At 36.2% G+C, this 20582-nt stretch overlaps 1 pseudogene; it reads left to right on the top strand.

Moving 5' to 3' along the window:
• The first annotated feature begins 12971 nt into the window (after positions 1-12971).
• On the top strand, positions 12972-13907 carry LOC124969340 (olfactory receptor 7D4-like; annotated as a pseudogene).
• The last annotated feature ends 6675 nt before the right edge of the window (positions 13908-20582 follow it).

Below are 20582 nucleotides of genomic sequence, written 5' to 3'. Positions count from 1 at the left end.
TGTCATTTTGTCATATATCCTTGCTCTAATGTGGTTCAGAACCATCAGTCATTGAGACCATCGCATCCTGCCTCTTTAAATCATTATTTTTGTGGTTCCATGGCTTTCATTCCACTCTGTGGTTCATATCTGAATATTATTTGCTTTGGTTTGTGATTAATTCTATTGCTCAGTATTCTGGAATCCTTTTTCATTGTAGACATCATAATAAAACCAATAAACCCAAGTATCTTCTGTTATTTCTGAGCAAGGACCCTAGCCTCCAGGTGAAACACTGAACTATTTTTTATATAGAGATAAAAGTTACTTCATCTTGAAGTTTCATGTGCACTTTCTTATAAAAATGAATGTAAGATATCTATTTAGGCATGTTATGTCTAGGGGGCATATGAATCGTGCTCCATATTGAATTTTATAGAAATTACCTTGGGAGGTTAAAACAACTGATGCTTGGGTCCTACCACCAGAGATTCTGATTGACGTGAGTCTGACTCATTATTAGAATTTCAAAGTACTTTAATGTAAGTTCAGATGCTGGTTCCTAAAGGGACTAGATTCAAAGGGGTTGGAAATGAGTTTATTTTAGCATCAGACAAGGTGGTTTTCTTCAAATATCTTCTTGAAATGCCTTGTTCTGCAATGCCATATAGGTTGTCATTGTACTGGTTTCATATTATTGTTTTGCTGCTTTAATCTCAGTCTTCTATAGTTACATTTGATGCTGAGCAGAGTCTCTTAAATGGTGACTGTGTTTTCCACCTGATTTTGTTGTTGCACAGTGTCAGGGTGGTCTGAGGAAACTGGATGGGGCAGGGCATCAGGCAGCTCAGGCATGCACCAAGGATCAGTGTAGCCTGCATGCCAGGGAACAACAATCAGGAGCTGACAGATCAACCCTAATGTTGCCTCACAATTGCCTGATGGTCAGTGGAGTCCCCAGCCAATCCCAGGAGGACACAAGGTCTTCAAGCTTCGCCCTGCCCACCCCGGTCTACAGCAGCGATATCCAGTTGGGGCCACGTGCAAATTCTCCAGGCCTCACTCTGGTGACCCGGTGATCCTCCACCGAAAGCCATCTCAATAAAGTTCTTTTTGATTACATCTAGCCTGTCCGTTCTTCAGTTACCTCTGTCTGAGCTTACACACATTCATGCGCTGTCACTGAATTTCACTACCATGAAAATTTGGGGTATTTCACTACTCCCTTCCTACCCCTGTGCTCTTACTGTTTTAGAGGAGTCATTCAGTTACTTTATCTATTGCCACACTCTTCCCTTTTTGCCTTGTTGACCACTAAATCAAACCAATTGCTTGTATTCAGTTTTCTCCACTGAAATAAGGATATTTGTTTCTATTTTCTTGATTGAAAGTTGAGTGGTAAATTGTAGCATGTGGACAAAGGTAAGAGGAGAGTTGCCTACAATTAAAATGTTTCCAACTATGCTCAAGAAATAAAGTTGGTTTTAAACAGATGTCGTTGTTCTGGCTGTTCTAGTGAGTTTTCATGGCGGTATCATATGTCAGGTCTGCCCCACTGGCTGCAAGGCTGGTTGCTCGGCTCCACACTCTCTGGCTTCCTGTCTCGCCCTGCATTCTCCTCCTTTCACATGGGTAATACCACTTGCCATGACACTCATCACAGTCAGTGCCACGCTGGGTCTTTAGCATCCCAAACTATAAGCAAAATAAACCTCTTCTCCTTGTAAGTTACCAACCTCGGGTATTTTATTGTAGTAATAGAAAGTAGAATAACACAAGAGAGTAATTTGCTTACTCAGCCACCAAATTCAAATGTCAATTTCAACTAAAAATACTAAAATCTTAAAGACACACATACCAGAACAATGTTTGACAAAATATCTGAGCACCAATGACCCATCAAGTTTACACATAAAATCGGCATTCACACTAACTCACAAAAAATGCTGAAGATATGTTTTAGAGGCATATATCTACTATTATGATTTCCCCTTAGACTGGTTGGCTTTCTACAGTGTGCTCCCTAAACTACCGAGAGAAGAAATGTGTGGCTTGCTTGTGTTTATTATTAGGAGGATTCAGATTTAGAGTTGTAGAATAAAATGCATGTTTGATTCTCTAAAACTAAGATATAAACTAATGAGGGCATAATTTTCTTAATTGGACACACAATAGGAAAAGCAAGAGATTTTGGTTTTGCTTTTCTTTCTTGAGGATAATCACCATAGAAGAGGGAACTGAGATTAGAACCAAGTAAGTTCAACATTTTACCTGTAAAAACATGGCTACCTTCAATTTTCATTTGCTATGTTCCATGAACTTTTCTGTGGCCAGGACCCTGGTAGGCATTCCTGCCACACAGTGTAAAATGACTTGAAGTTAGAAAAAAATAACTTTCCCTATGGCCCAGTCATTATCATGTGTCAACTGATAGATTCTTCAATTCCTATTCTCCTCTTTATAAATTTTTTCTGTAGTTGTAGATGGAACAAATGCCTTTATTTTATTTGTTTATTTCCCCATGGTGCTATGGCTCACACTCAGTGCCTCACAGGTACTAGGCAAGCACTCTGCCACTGAACTGCAGACCCAGCCCCTATTCTCCTCTTCATAAGAAAAAAAAAGTGAGTATTTGTCTAAATGCTGGAGTGTTGAACTGATGTTTACTTCTAGCAGTAGAAAACTTGCTAGGACTGATTCCTAATTCTCTGATCCACTTTGAGTTGACTTTTGTGCTGGGCAAAAGATAAAATATGAATATTCAATTTCTCAGCATCATTTGTTTAAAAAGACTATTTTTCCCCCAACATGTGTTTTTGGCATCTTTATCAAGTATCAGAAGACTGTATCTATGTGGGTCTGTCTCCTTGTCTTTTATTTTATTCCACTGGTCTTCATGTTTTGGTGCCAAAACCATGCTATTTTGTTATTGAAGTTCGTAGACTACCTGAGATCAGGCATTATGATACCTCCAGCATTATTCTCTTTGGTAAGTGTTGCTTTGGCTGTTCTGGCTCTTTTATTCTTTCAAGTGAGTGTTAGAGCTGTGTTTTCTAGTTCTGTGAAAAATATTGGGTTTTGATGTGGACTGCATTGAATCTCTACATATTGGCACAGACACAGACTTCCAAAACAAGACCCCTTAAACTCAAGAAGTAAAACCAAGAATCCAGAAGTGGAGTGACATCAAGTTAAAAAACCTCTCCACAGCAAAGGAAAAAAGAGTGTGAAGAGAAAGCCTACATTATGGGAGTAAATATTTGCCAACTCTCCTTCCAAAAGGAGATAAACATTCAGAATATAGAAAGAATTCAAATAATGCCAGACAACCCTCACAATTCAAGCACTAAATATGCAAAAGAACTAAACAGACATTTCTCCATAAAATAAATAACAATGACCAAGAAATATATGGGAAAAAAAATTACACATCCTTATTAACGAGGGAATTGTAAATCAAAACTACACTGAGATTTCAACTTATTCTAGTTAGTATGGCAAGCATTAATACAAATAATAATAAATACTGGTGAGGACGTAAAGGAAATGTTATAGTCCTACACTTCTGGTGGGAATGCAAACTGGCACAACCACTGTGTAAAGTGGTGTGAGGATTCCTCAAAAGACTGGGAATGGAAGCATCACGTGACACAGCTCTCCCACCCCTTGGTATTTATCCAAAAGAAGTACAATCAGCATACTATAATGACATGTTAATATCAATGTTTATAGCAGCACAATTCACAATAGCTAAATTATGGAACCAGCCTGGCTGTTTATCAACAGAGAAATAGATATAGGAAATGTGGTATATATACAGAATGGAGTTTCACTCAGACATAAAGAATTAAATTATGTCATTTACTGGTAAAATGGATGAAACTGAAAAACATCATTCTAATGAAATAAGCCAGGCTCAGAAAGTCAGTGATAAAATATTTTCTATCATAGGAGGAAGTTAGAGAGTAATAAAGGATTTTTAAAGGGGGGAATCCCATAAAAATATAAGGGAGATCAGTGGAGTAGAGGTTGAGGGGAACAGAGAAGGGAAGAGGAAACGGAAGAACTGTAGAAGGAAGTTGACCAAAGTATGCTATGTGCACATATGAACATACCACAGAGAATTCCACCTTATGCAGATCTATAAATGGGAAAGCAGTAGAGAAAAGGGAACTGGGAGAGGGAGGAGGGGAAGCTAAGTGCAAGAACTGGGGATTGAAATGGACCAAGTTATATTCATACACACGTCCTAATATGTCAAAATGAAACCCACTGTGATGAATAGCTATGATACACTAATGAAAACATTTAAAAAGTGAGAATTCCAGGAATTAAAGGAAGTCTGATATAAACAGTGCAATTTTGAATATGATACAAAACACATTCTGTTTAACTTCTTCCAGTGTGTGCTTGGGGTTAAAAAAAAGAGGGTGCTTGAGTGGATGTAATGCACTATATGACTTCAAAGTATTCAGCTCTTTGTAATACATTTAAGATTTTCCTTCTCATAGTAATAGACTCAACCAATGACCTTTACAGACAGAAAATTTGATTTTTAATATTAGCTCCTGAATTTATTAGCTGTGTGTGTGTCAGCACTTGACCTAACTCTGAAGTTTTCACTGTTTTTAGTTTTAATGACACTTGCTTCCACTCCTCTAGGATTAAATAGAAATCTGTGAAAATCATAAGAATTCCTCAGGGAGAAATGTCATCTCTGTCATCATCATCATTATTGTCATCATCATCGTCATCTTGTTCCAAGGTTGATGTCCACCCAATAAATTTTTTGGATTCTAAATGTGCTTCAACTCTTGATGCCTAAGAGCCTGTAACATCTTTTGTCTGTGTATGGAGAATGACAGGGTCAAGGGCAATAAATGAATATCAATGATCGGCATGTCAAAATACACCACAGAGAAGCCAATTATTAACACATGTACTTGGATACCATTGGATATATAAATTATTCTTATAAGAAAACGTAAAGACAGGGTGTCATCTATGCAACCAGCACTTTCCCTTCTCCTGGGAGACTGGTGCCTTCTGAACATGTCTCAGATGTCCTGAGAGAAGAAATCCAGGAGTGTTTTTATGTTATCATGAGTAATTAATAGGATATAGTTTCTTTTAAAACCAATAACTGGGTCGACTCATAGAATAAATGATGGGATTTCAATGTTCTGCAAATAATAAAGGGTTACAACAGGGAGGAATGACATAGCCTAGTGGAAATCTAAGAAACAGAATGTGAGAGTTTGGTGATCACACACATAATGTGAGATAGAATTGGAAAATCACACAACAACTCATGGTACTACACAAGTATAAATATCTTCTTTATTCCAGGCCGTCATTGTCTTCCACCTTCTTCTTGCAGTGATACTAATATCTGACCACTTCTGTCCTCTGTGAAATGATTTTGGTTTCCTATTACATTTTTGCTTCTGACAAAGCATTGTAACATTCCTCTCCATCTGAAATTACACTCTGCACACTTGCCATTGATCATTTGATTTTCACAAAATACTCTCTGCTATTGTCCCCACAGAGTTACATCTTTTCTCTCATATCTACTTTTATTTGGTATGTGGTTAATATTTCTTTATATCAATTAATGACACTGCTATCTCTAAATTCTCAAACAAAGTCCTCTGAGTCATGTTGGCCACATGGACAGGAGATAGAATGTGGTCAAAGACTACCATTCTCATCCAAATTACCTTATCAAGTTAAAAAAAAAAAACAAAACAAAACAGAGGAACTAAAGCCTATTTATTTAATTCCAGAAGTGGTGAACACAAATTGAACTAAAGAAGGTACCATCTGCAGCAAGATGAGATTTTTCTAGAAAAGGATAACTCACATCACTGGACACTCTTGCTGAATGTGTGGCATGATATCAACATAGCAACTCTATTAATGAAAGAGAAACTGCCTTTGCTTCCTGTGCCTAATGGCCTGGAATAGCATAGTACAGTCTACAGAAATACAAATATCAGAGGAAATTTCTATCCACATGACAGTTCTTCTGCAGGGAATTTTTGTTAAGACTGTGTTGGTGTGAGGGGTTCTGGACTATGAGGGAGAGCAGAACAGTATCTCCAGAATATTGTTATGCTTACAACTCAAAGCTGAAATGAGATCTGTGTGTGGGCAGCTTTAATATATTCCCATGACCTTCATTTCTGGCATTCATATATCATTTCACAAAACCATTTCTTTGAGTGTGTCCTGGAACCAATGTTTTGCTTCCAATCAATACAATATGGCAAAACTGTTGAAACATTTCTTCTGGAATTAGGGTTCAAAAGGACTCTGAATTTGAACTTCATGGCTGTGTGTTTCTTAGTCACTTGTTTGCTAGCTCTGATGGAAGCCAGTTGCCTTGTTGGGAGCAAACTCATGAGAGTCTCAAGTGGAAAGCACCAATGAATTCTTCTTGCCACATCCTGAAAAGATCTGGTGTCAAGGCACCAGCAGCATGTGAGTGAGCTTGTAAGCTGGAAACTTCCCAACTTGTTCTCCTCCAATATATAGCCTTGAGGTGACAGTGGTCCTAGTTCACACCTTGATATAGCCCCGCAGGATACTCTGAATTGCTTAAGGGAACAGCAACTTATACTTTCACAAAATCAATAGTTTTAATATCTCAATATATATCTGTTTAAGAGAAAAATTAGAGTTTTACTATCATTTAAATATGCAAAGCTTCAATGAGTATAATCACAGTCCCCAAGAAAGGGAATAGCAGGTTAGTCTTAGAAATAAATCTTAACTGGGCAAATGGAAATTGTGTGGGACTATTCCTACGGAATTCCTAATAATCCCTAAATTACATGATTAATACAATGATTGCAGAGAGCAAATTGTTAAAGTCAGAAATTAGATTAACACAATTTGAACTTTATATTAACATCCTTGCAATCAGAAGTCAGGTATACACAGAAGGTTTATCACCAGAAGAGGAAGGTCTCAGAGCCTTACATATTTTCATGTTTTGCTTCTTCTTCATGCATTACTACTATTACGCTGTCAGAGACTGGGAAAACATGGACCAGCCTGACTAATTATGAGCTCCGTATGTGGAGCTCTCAAGGTGACACAAGTATAAATAATCAAACTTTTTCTTTAGCCATTTAGATTGTCCCTATCGATGGTCAACATGCATAGATCTACTTCCAGAGCCATCATCTGCCCAAAGGCATCCATGAGTGACTCTGTCTTCCTCCCAGTTCTGATAAGTATCAGTCCTCATCACATGCCATCTGGTGAAGGGCCAAGAGTTTCTTACACACAGGTCAAGAACTAACAGAAACCCAGAGCATCCCAGTAAGATCTGAGGGAGACAGTGATTTGAGGAGGAAAAGTCAGGGACATCGTTTCAACATCACCTGTTCAGACTTGATAGTCAGGTTAGTAAAATGGAAATGCTCCAACATGCAATGTTTCAGCTCAGGGGCCTATGACACTTACATTCTTCTTGTGAGGTTAGGGAGACTGTCATAGAGAGTTTCCTCTCCTCCACACTGGATCTACCTCTTCTTGACCTCTATCCTACCAGAACAGGAAAATGGTCCCCATAAAGCACTTAAAATGATCATAAAGTTGAATATGATGGTAAAGATGAAAATGATGTTAGGAACTACATCATCATGAACATTTACTTGGAGCTTCTGAAGGCCAGATTCGAAGCTGAGATTTTTTTAAAAAACGTAGCTTGTTACATTTTACTTTTATAACCACCTTCTAAAAATAATAACATACATTATTGTACAATTGAGGATAGAAGCATAGCCTGTCACTCCAGGCAGAGACCTCCTCTGCTCTCTGTGCTCTGCCCCCTGGGTTTCTGGTGAATCTCAGTGGGTAGATCTTGTTGCATTAGATAAAAATATGGACATAATATTTCAGACTTGGGTTTGGTATCTCAACTGTACCCAGAGGGTCAGGTTTAATGAGAAAACCTGTTAAGGAATGTTTGGTATTAGAAAACTATTTAAGAAGTTTCCAATGTCATGGAAAGCAATGGCAAAAAGTAAGAAATGAACTCAATCTGAGACATTTCCTTAACATTGTGCAGCACTGATAAAAATAACTCTGCCCTATTGAAAAATAAGTGTAGAGTATTTATTAAAAGGTATTTAGTGTTTAACCCATTATATTCTATTTTTTCCACATATAGAACCTTAAAAATAGAAAAATACTTAATAAATAATCTAATATCACACCTCAAGTCCCTAAAAAAGAACAAATTAATTACAAAACCAGTAGAAGACAGGAAAAAATTAACTTCAGAGCCAATATTAAGAAAATTGAGGACTGGGGAGATAGCTCAGTTGGTAGAGTGCTTTCTTTGCGAGCACAAGGCCCTGGGTTCCATCCCCAGCACCACAAAAAAAAAAAAAAGAAAGAAGAAAATTGAGAATACAAAATACAAATAATCAATGCAACAGAGTTGGTTCTTTGAAAAGACAATAAACACTTAACAAAATCAACCAAAAGAAAGAAAGAGAAGATCAATAACAGAGATTTTGGAAAAGAAGGTATCACCATAGACATTTCAGAAATAAAGATTATCAGAGACTCTTCTTAAACTTAAATTTTGATAAATTAGACAATCTGGAAGATGTTGAAAAAATTTTAGACATGTACTACCTGCTCAAGTTGAGTCAAGAGTGTATAGAAAACCTAAACAGAAAAATATCATGCACTGAGATTCAAATAGCAAATGAAAGACTTCCAAAAAGAAAAATCTAGATCTGAAAGATTCTCAGCAGAGTTTTGCCAGACCTTGAAATAAGAAATAGTGCTGATCTACCCTCAAACTATTCCATGATATAGAAATGAAGCAACATCTCAAACTCATTCTATGAATCCAGGATAAGTCTGATACCAAAATCAAAGACACATCAAAGGAATAAATACTGCATACCAATATCCCTGATAAGCATAGATGTAAAAGTTCTTAATAAGATATTAACATTCAACATCCAAAAACATATTAAGAAGATAGTGCACCATGATAAACTGGATTTAATCCCAGGGAAGTAAGGTTGGTTCAACATATGTGAATCAAAGAATATAATCCAACACATGAATTAAGGACCAAAAAAAAAAAAAAACAAAGATCATTTCCATATATGAAAAAAAAAAAAAACTCTTGACAAAATCCAGTACTACTCATGTTAAAAACTCTGAAGAAAGGAGTGCTAGAAGGAACAGACCTCAAAATCTAAAATATACACAAGACATGTTTATAGTAGCACAATCCACAGTAGCAAAACGATAGAACAGCCTGGGTGTCAAAGAATGATGAATGAGGAAAGAAAATGTGACATATATATACAATGGAATTTTATTCAGGCATAAAGAAAAATGAAATTTTGTCATTTGCAGGATAATGGATGGAACTAGAGACAATCTTGTTAAGCAAAATAAATCAAACTCAGAAGATAAAGGGGGATATATTTTCTCTCATATGTGGTAGCTAGAGAGGATCAAGAAAAGAAAGGTGAGGGCAGATTTTATTAAAATCAAAGGGAGAGCAGTAGAGGAAAGGCACCAAGACGAGGGAGGTGAGAAGAAATGGGGGGAATGCTGGGGAGTGATACTGACCAAATTATATTGTTATATTGCATGCATGTGTGAAGATGTAAAAATTCCCATCACTGTATACACTATAATGCACCAATAAAAAATGTGGAAAAATAAAAAATAAAAAAATACTATACATGACAAACCCAAAGCCAACATCATACCAATGAAAAACTGAAAACATTTTCTCCAAAATCAGGAATGAGACAGATTTCTACTCTCGTCACTCCTACCTGATGTCATTTTTGAAACTCTACCAAAAGCAATCAATCAAAAAAAATCAGCCAAGAAAATAAAATTCAAGGGATACAAATAGGAAAGTAAAGGTCAGATTATTTCTGTTTTAGTCAACATGATCCTATACTTAGAAGACTCAATTCCACCAGAAGACTTCCAGAATTTATAAACAAATTCAGAAAAATAGCAGGACATATGATCAGCATACAAAAATCAATAATTTTCCTATATTCCAATAATGAATCTGCTGGTAAAGAAATCAGAACACAATTCCATTCATGATAGCCTTAAAAAAAACTGGTAATGAATCTAACCAAGGAGGTGAAAGATCTGCACAATGAAAGTATAGAAAACTGAAGAAAGAAATTGAAAAGATCTTAGAAGATAAAAGACCTCCCATGTTCTTGGAGAGGCAGATTTAATATTGTCAGATATTAATATTGTCATATCAGCCATATTACCCAAAATGATTTACAGATCTAATGCAGTCTCCATCAAAATACCAATGACATTTTTCATTCTCAGAACTAAAATTAATATGGAAGAATAAAAGATCCAGAATAGCCAAAGCAATCCTGAGCAATAAAAGTGGTGCTGCAGGCATCACAATATCTGATCTCAAATTAGAGTAACAAAAACTGTGATATTTGGACAAAAACAACATGAAAATCAATGAAAAAAAGACACAGAGCCAGATCCATGAAGATACAGTCATCTGATCCTTGACAAGGTTGTCAAAAGCATATGGTGGAGAAAAGACACTCTTTGGAGAAAGGAGTTCTTACACATCCACCAATGTTTATAGCAGTGCAACTCACAATAGCCAATTTGCAGAACCAGCCTAGATACCCCTCTTCAGACAAGTGGATAGAGAAAATGTGGTATGTATAAACACTAGACTTTACTCTGCTATAAAGAAGAATGAAAATATGTTATTTACAGGTCAAAGGATGGAACTGGAGCATGCCATGCTAGTTGAAATAAGCCAGACTCAGAAAGTCAAGTGTCAAATGTTTTCTCTCCTGTGGAAGGTAAAGGAAGAAAAAAAAAAGAAAAGAAAAAAGGGGATCTCACAGGGACTTGAATGAAGTAGAGGAAGGATTCCGGTGGGAGGAAAGAGGGGAGGCCATGGGGAAATACTGGTAAATGAAATTTAGCAAATCAGAATATTCATGTACAAATATAACACAATGAATCATGCTTATATATGTAATTATAATGCAGTAATCAATAACAATATAATAATATAAGGGGGATCAGCAGGGTAGAACACAGGATTGGGGAAGAAAGGAGGAAAGGGAAAAGCAAGGTATTTCAGAATGAGATTGATCAACCTGTTTTGTGTGGATGTGCAAATATGGCATAATGAATTCCACTATCACTTATGGTAATAATGCACCATTAAAAATAAAATAAATAGAAGATATTGGATATGTAAAAAACTGGACTTAGTTTCCTTTATAATGTTGTGGACACCATATGATTCAGAGTGCCACAGATTCTTCTAAGGAAGTACATCCAGAGATGTTTGGGGGGGGATGATTTGTTCCTTACAGAAGTTAAACATTACTTAAAATAAATCTTGTGACTTTGAAATTGAAATATAGACAAAAAGAGTTTCTCCAATGGAGGAAATCTATTCATCTTACATAGACACAAGATGGACTGATAATTTTCCAGTCCGCTTTCTTATTTGTACTCCAAGGATGCTGATTTGTTTGGAGAATGGAAAGACAATCGAACATTTTATTTAATGAGGAGCTCTGAGAATTCAAGGTTGAGATTCTAGAAATTATAAACCTCCACTTTTGCCCCTCACCAGCACTTTTCTGATCAGAGCCTCCATGAAGACACAGGAGGACTTCATAAAGACACATCATGGAGAAGAGAAAGCTTCAGTCACAGTCACCATGGAGGGCTGGTGTGACCCTGTGAGGCTGGTTGTGGTGAGAAGGGAAAGAGGAGAGAGTGTGGGTACTGGGCTTTACGCTAGAATAATGAAACTGGGAAAGTTCTCTTATTTTTATTTATGTATCTATCTATCTATTTATTTATTTTTAAAATTTATTTATTTATTTATTTATTATTTATTTATTTTAGCCTTTGAAGGTGAAGTTCCTTTGACCGGGCTTAGTTTCCATTGACATCTTTCTTTTATAGCAATTCTTCCATTTAATTTTCTCATTCTTTGGATTCTAGAGTTTCTCTCTAATAACTTACTTTATGCTGAGTCCCTGAATCTTCTTCATTCTCTCCTATAAATTGCAGGTTTCTGTCAGATTTCCTGCTTCCAATTATTCAGGCATTATTTACTCACCTGAAATCTGTTATGTGGAAGTATTGTCTACTTTGTTCCAAATTTGGTTGGCATTTCTTCTCAGGTCCCTACCTATATTTCCTGGCAGATTAGAGTTACTGATAACTTTGATTAGTTTTATTGTTGTAATTATCCTTTCACCATGGTGTCTAAAAATAGCACCTATCAATAATGAAATTATTTGTTAATTAATTACCAACTCAATTTCCTTTTTTTTTTTAAACATTCCCAATTCCTATAAATGTCCAGGAAAATCTCAAATGATTGTGTTGAGGGAGACTGTCTTGATGTGTTCATGAATTAAATATGAACACTCCCGTGTCTCAATGTAACATTTCCTGTTGCTGTGGTTTAAAAACTACCATTCTTTATTGGGTTCACAAAAGGTCCTTGTTAACTGACAGTCTCCAACTATATAAATGTCTGTTCCATTTTCTCAAATCCATTCTTCTATTGTGGTTATCATTACGTGTATTCAGTATATAGTTTTGTGATGAATTATGTCAACAAACATTCATATGTTGAGGAGGCTTCCAAACAATGAGTATTCTTGGTTCATCATGTATTATTCTTCTAAAATAAATATCAATGCATTGTATGTAACCTTACTATTTAATTTTATGTCTATATTCAGGCAAGAGCTAAGCTTGAAATTTTTTCATTTATTATATAGTAGACATTTGGTCTCATTATTCATTACATATCTAACATTTGTGTTTGTTGAAAAACAAATATAAACAAAAGAAGGAAGTCCATCCAAGATGATGCTGTAATTTGGGAACAACTTGGCTGTTTATTGAACATTGTCTTTGCCTCCTTCTCTAGAAGATACACCAGCTACATGGAAGGAGAGAACCACACAGGCTTATCACAGTTTCTCCTCTTGGGTCTCTCGGAGGATCCTGAACTTCAGTCCTTCCTCTTTGGCCTGTTCCTGTTCATGTACCTGGTCACAGTGCTTGGGAACCTGCTCATCATCCTGGCCATCTGCTCTGACTCCCACCTCCACACTCCCATGTACTTCCTCCTCTCCAACCTGTCCTTCACTGACATCTGTTTCACCTCCACCACAGTCCCCAAGATGCTGGTGAACATCCATGCACATAGCAAAGATATTTCCTACATAGAGTGCCTCACTCAGGCATATTATTGTATGGTTTTTGTTGGAATAGATGTTTTACTGCTGACCATAATGGCATATAACAGATTTGCAGCCATCTGACACCCCCTGAACTATATAGTCATCATGAACCCCCGGTATTGTGGCCTTCTGGTTCTGATTTCTTGGCTTATTATATGCTGGGTGTCCCTGATTCATATTATATTGATGAAGCAGCTGACCTTCTCCAAAGGCACTGAAATCCCACGTTTCTTTTGTGAAGTGGCTCAGCTTCTCAAGGTGGCCAGCTCTGATACTCTTGTCAATAACATCTTTATGTTTGTGGTAGCTGTTGTGCTGGGCATATTTTCTGTTACTGGAATTTTGTTCTCTTACTCTCAAATTGTCTCCTCCTTAATGAAGATGTCCTCTGTAAGCAAGTATAAAGCATTATCTACCTGTGGGTCTCACCTCTGTGTGGTCTCCTTGTTCTATGGAACAGGACTTGGAGTTTACCTCAGTTCTCCTGTGACTCACTCTCCCCAGAAAATCTCTATTTCCTCATTGATGTACACTGTGGTCACCCCCATGTTAAACCCCTTCATCTACAGCCTGCGGAACAAGGATGTGAAGTGGGCCCTGTGGAGACTCCTCAGCAGGGCAGGCTCTTGTCCCTGATGGATCACTGACCTCAGAACTAAGTGGAAGTTGTGTGCTCTAAAAGCAAGTGTTGTGGATTTCAACATCTTGGCTCATTTTCTCCCACAAAGGCCAGGTTGAATTTTTTGCTTTCCAGAATCACATATCCCTTGCTAATGTTTTTCCTCAAAAGTTTCCTCTGTAGTTCTATTTTAACATTTCTTCCCTATCCATGGTCCATAACGTATCAAGTTTGGTAACTTTTCTTACAGATATTCCTGAGACTTCTGACATGATGGAAATTAACTGCATTAACTACTGACATATTTTCTAAAAAATTAGTGCTGAAAACTTAATGTTCTTCACCTTAGTTTGCTTTCTTGTTTCCCCTGGAAGGAATGAAATGAAAACCATCAATGCAAAGTGTTTACCTCATTAGACATGTGTTTTTCTTTTTGCATGCACTACTTCATTTAGTCCTGAAGTCACTTCTTTTCTGTATTTTCTCTAATTCACCCATTTTCCGTAAGAAAGAGCCTGAGAATGGGGTTCTTGCTAACCTGGAACCAGACCCTGAGCCCATGTCCCTCCCTTTGCTCTCCTACATTTTTTAAGAACAGTGATTGGATTTTCAACATGTCACCGGAGTCGAAATTTGAATGTGTGTATTCTGATTTGGCTCTTGTGATACGATGCCTGGGAAAACTCCAATGTTGCTACATTGTTTGTGGTCCTGGATTTTCTCCTTACAACCCTTTCTGTCTTCTTTTGTTCATTCCTTCCTCCCTCATTCTCTCCTTTGCCTTCTCTCCTTCATTTTGACTGTTGTACTGGAAATGGTCACTTACCTGCTCCTTTTTATAGCTGAATAATATTCCAGTGTGTGAATATACACAGAATGCAAGCTGTTTTTCCTTTCACCCATTGATGGCCATTTGGGTATTTACCATCTTTGGACAATTGTGAAAGAGGGCTTCTGTTGATATGTTTGCATGTTTATCAGTTTGGGTACAGCCATTTAGCTGATCAGAAACCGCATACACTATGGTTGTTCCATCCCATTGGATTTATTCATGAAGTCCTGGCCATCTCAGTTTGTGGAGTATCCTCTGTAATATTTGTACAATGACAAAATCAACTAACAAAGCTATTCTTAAATCCTACACTGGCTGTTAAGCAGCAAATGACTAAACTTGTTTTCAATTATTATTTTCATAATCTCAGAATGGAACCCCTGTGTCATACAGTCATTGTGTGGCTAATTCTTTGAAGAGTAGCCAAATAAACTTTTAATTCTAATTTATACAGTTTCTAATGTATTCATCTCCTTGCCAATACTTGTTATTTTCAAAAATTTTCAAAGTATAGCTCTTTATTGGATATGGAGAACTACCTTATTTTGCTTTTGATTTGTATTTCCCTATGACTCTCTGAGCTTGCTCTGGGGGGCTTATTGGTATTTTGTATGTCTTCTCTGCAGAAATTCATTTCAACTCTGTGCTCATTTTGCAATGGAGGTGTGTATACTTTTGCTTCTACACTGTAAGATTTCTTAATATGCTGTTGGTACTTGACCTGTTTTGCAAATATGTGTTCCCTTTCTATATTGTGTTTCCCTTTATTTCAAGTATACAATTTTACATTTTTTACTATATTCAGCATGATATACAATAGATACTTTGAAGTTATTTCTCTGAGGTGAATATTTGTGTCCTTTTACCAACACCTACTAAATCTCTGCCCACAGCCTCTAGCAGCCAACATTTTACTCTTTGTTTCCTTGAGTTTGACTCTTTTAGGTTAACTGTGAGTCCATGTGGTGCTGTGTTTTTGTTATGGGATCATTTCTCTTAACAGAATGCCTCATAGGTTAATTCATGCTGCCTGAAAGGACAGGGTTTCCTTCTTTTTATGCCTGAATAAGGTTCCTGTGAGTTTGCTCACATTTAGTATCTAATCATCTGATTGTAAGCAGTTCACTTTGTTCCATATCTTGGCTATTGCTAATCATGCCATGATAATGGGAATGCACAAACATCTTGACATACTGATTTCAGATGTATTAGATATATGTGTAATTGAGGGATTGCTGGATCATCTAGTAGTTCCTTTAATTTTTTGAGGAAACTCTGTAATTTTTTTCTCCAATGTCTGCATCAATTTATATTCTCACTAATAGTGTTCAATAGTCTCTTGTTTCCAAATCCTCCATAATGCCTATCATCATTCATCTTTTGGATAACAGTCATCCTAACAAGCGTGATGTGATATCTCATTGTGATTTCTATTTGCATTACCCTTTGGATTAGTGGTGTTGAATATTATTTCACATACATATCACTAATTTGTAAGTCTTCTTTTTAGAAATGTCTATGCAGTTAATTTGCCAATTCATAATTGAGTTATTTATTTATTTTTTTTACTATTGCATTGTTTGATTTGCATTTATTTTAGATATTTTCCTCTTATCCAATATATGAATTAAAAGTATATTCTCCATCCCTGTAGATTATTTTTCTATCTCTCCAGTGCTTTTTTTGCTACATGGAGGACTTTAAGTTTGATATAATTTTTTTTAAATTTTGCTTTTGTTGCCTATGCTTTGGAATTCATATACAAGCCATCGTTTCCCTGGTCAATGTCATTGAACATTTCTCATTGTTTTCTTCCTGTAGTCCTACTCTCTAGTTCCTTTGGCCAATCTCTATCTTTAAATTGGGGATTAAGATGCATTAAGATTCACAGAAGTAGAAGGAAATAAAAGCAATTGTCCTTTGAAGAGTCAGGGTTTCTTTTCTCACCACGAAGCTCGACTGTACTTTACATTCTCACTGACAGGTTTCAGGAATGGTAATATATGTGGCCAATTATTTTTTTTAAACTGACACAAAAATTGTACATACTGATGGGTTATTATATGCTGTTTTCATATACATATACCCATTGTGTAATGTTCAAATTAGGTTAACCATATCTAAGTCCTGAAGCATCATTTTTTGAACATTTTCAAAATAATTTCTAAATTTCTTATATTACTTAAAAACTCAGTTTGTGCCATTTTCTTCTACAGATTGATTGAACCATATACTTAAGGGAGAATTTGTTCTTCTATAACAAGAATCTGATACAATTTCCATTTTCTGCAATTCAGATTCATGTCTCTAAGGAGAATATTCTGTATTCCTTCTATACTACTGATCTGTGGTTCCTATTCCTTGTTTTGTATGTTTTTTGCTAACATGGATAAGATCACAATTCTAATTTTTCTGTTAATTTGATATATACTTGTATATTAAAAACTGCTGGTCTTTACAAAATTACTTGCTAAATTTCTGCTCTCTTCTAATGTTTCAGGGTGTCTAACAAATCTGCAGTAAAAGTGCTTTCCGAGTTTTCATTGATCTCATGACTTCATTAAAGGTGACATGCTCACAAATTATATCATTTGAATGTGGGCAGGATTCAGGTTCTTGCAGGATGGTAGCCAGAGGCCTTCCTTAGTTTTAAGCACAAGGGACTCTCATGAAGGCATCTTATGGCTATAGCAGCTGGCTTCCATCAGTGTGAGCAGGAGGTAATAGAACAAGCCCTATTACCAAGACATTGGTCTGTAAGCACATTGTTACTATAGTGATGTCCCTATGCTTTTCAGGAAGGTCTCCCACTCATCAAGACACCACTGTGTCAGAAAAGAATTCCTTTCATCCAAACTGGAAAAAGAATCCACAGATGCAATTATGAAGTTCCTTGACCTACAGTGGTAAAAGCCACCTTGGTTCTCTCCTAGCTGTAATAGCATATTAAGCTGCAGTCATCCTGAGCCCAAATACAAATGTATAAGATGGTTTCTGATTTTTTCACTCATCAGGAAAAGTGCTTCTCTCACGCCAAGTGTATTATTGTTAGATTTTATGTGTGTGTTATCACCTAATGAAGTATTTAAGAAAAAGTATTTTTGACTTGTCTTTATTGAAGTTGATAAAATAAATTCTAATACAACCTTGAGAGTTATGGTCCTTGGAAACATTCCACATTTCATCCATCACAGACTCTTGTGGCTCACTGTGACAAACTCATGCATTAATCCTTCTCTGATCCATGTTATGAAGCATTATTATATAATCCTAATCAGTTGTATGTGCATGGAAGAAAAGAATCTATCTGCTGTGTGTGCAAACATGCTGAGGTGAATTTGACAGGACCAAAGAACCACAGAAGCATGAGCGTGGAGCTGCACTGGATAGGGGTCATTTGATGTTGAGGCATTTTGCTGTGTATGGGAGGCAGCAAAAGTTAATTCAAAACTGCCGTCTTTCCACAGTGAATAGAGAGGATAAGACTCTAGATGCTCCACCATAGGGTAGAGTAAACACACGTTGAATGAAAGCCAGGAGAGCTACGTTTGTGCAGTAAAATGAGTCAGTTGCTTAGTACTTTTCCTAATCTTTCCTCACATGATGAATGTCTTTAATGGAAACAGGATAATTCTAAATTCTGACATTTTTTTGGTGTGTATGACAAATGTCTATCATCAGTGTTTCATTCCTTTTTTATTTGTAGAATTTTTCAAACCTCACCCAACATTCTAGGATTCTTTACCTTGTAAGCATTGATTAAGAAGTCTAGATCCTATTAAACAGTCATGACAATTTATAAACAAATTTTACATTTAATCTCTAAGAACTGCTTGGAGATCTTCTTAGACATTTCCAGTTTCTAGTGAAGAAAGAAGTTACTGGGTATATGAATGTCAAATTCCCTTTTCCAATTTTTTTTTGTAAGACAGTAAACAATTTCTTACAGGCATGTACACTATCTGTTTCATCTTTGATTTCCTTCACCTAAGTACCATTAAAAGTGAGCAATTTGAGGCCATGATAGCTCCAGAATGTGCCCCAGTCCACTCAGCTAATAATTTTCAGCTCATGTTGAAAATCATATTTGACCTGAAAAATCCATATTTTCAATAATTCCTTGGTCTATAATATGTTGATAATGAGATCTTTGCTTTATTATCCATAAATATGAACTAAATACTGTTCTAATAGGTCTGGTTGATTATATCTCCTGATCAAGCCTTTCAAGGAAGTGCTTTAGTTATCAAAACCCTATAGACTTGGGAATTAAACAAAACATGATTTGTCTCTTGCTGTACATCACAGTTTATAATATCATGATACTTATGAATTCTGGGAATGCACCTTTAAACCACATCCTCTAATGTAATAACAGGAGCTATCATTGACAGGGAATCGTCATTTAGGGTGCTCATGACATACTTATGTATAATCATTGCATGGTTTTGGAAGAAAACACTGTTGCTGTTAATTTGCTGCTGAGGAATCTGAGGCTCAGAAAGAAGTTGGAAGCTGCCAAAATTGTCATGTTTATAAGCCAATATAGGAGTGATGAAGTGTGATGAAGTGTCTATAATCCCCAAATTCTTTCTATTATGTATGTTAATAAAAAAATTTCATACCAATTTTAGACATCCATTGAAAACTTTATAAACTTTTCCCATGAAAGGTGTTACTGCATCATGACATTCTCCTTGATCATTAAATAATAGAGGAAAACCCAAAGCATACCTGCAGGAAGAGTGTACTGTGGGACATGAGTCAAAATTATTATCTCACTTATGAAGTTCTTCAGCTACCTATAGCTGGAGTCACAGAACTTGGAAATCATACAAAAAAAGTAAAGGAAGCCAAAATTCAATTCATTTGAAATGAAATAGTTGACATACTATTCAATACCACAGAGCCACACAGCAACTGTAATCCAAGGCTACCACTGATTCCTCACTTGGACAGCTGAACAAAGCCACACATTTAAAACCACTCTTATTTCTTGAGCCCATGTTGAAATATCACAACTACAGAAACTCACAATATACCTTTACTCTACTGGGATTTATGATTTAGAGTTTCTTTAATAAATTAAAAAGAAAGCTATATATTTTAGTGGAGAATTAGTAGAATGCAGAGAATCTTTTGAATTTATACTGCAGTATACTGCAGTACAAAGGTAAAAAGGGACCTCGTTACACATGAAGGGAGTCTCTAAAACACTGAAGTTTGTGGGGTGTGAAAGCAATAGTGGAATATACTGAGTTTTCAAGGTAGCAAATTGGTGACCATGAATGAAAGAGTATGACATCATATTCAGGTGGAAACTAGAGTAGTGATTTCAAGTCTCCACTCAGTATCACAAGATCCCTATGGACAGGTAAGATTACAGCAGATAGAAAATCCCCTAAATCCAACCTAAAGATAATCTGGTGTGAAGGCCAATGCATTTAAAATATTTGCAAAACAACCTTGGTCTTGCTCAAACAAGTACATTTGTAACTTACCCATTTGAGCTTGATTTTTTAAAGGAACGATCATCTGGGTCTTTCCTGGAACTTTATAAAACCCTCATACCTTATCTAAATAAATCAGACCTAAAATGAGTTATCAGATTTTTATGTCCCCTGTTTATTTCTGCAAAGTCAACACTGAGGACTAGTAAAACAACCCCTACATAAAACTTGCCAAAATAAATATGTTGGGTGCAAATTTTAAAGAGAATATATATGAATTCTGTAAAAGAATGTAATTTAAAAGCGTATTTAGAATTTGGCCTGGAGGATAGGATCATCGTTCAGAAATGACAGAGACTGCTGAGATATATTTATTTATTTATGATGATTATATGACAAAGAATTATGAA

This window comes from Sciurus carolinensis, chromosome 17 (genome assembly GCF_902686445.1).
Source record: "Sciurus carolinensis chromosome 17, mSciCar1.2, whole genome shotgun sequence".
Taxonomy (NCBI): domain Eukaryota; kingdom Metazoa; phylum Chordata; class Mammalia; order Rodentia; family Sciuridae; genus Sciurus; species Sciurus carolinensis.
Note: the sequence above shows the minus strand (reverse complement) of the source record. Positions and strands in the feature narration are given on the sequence as shown.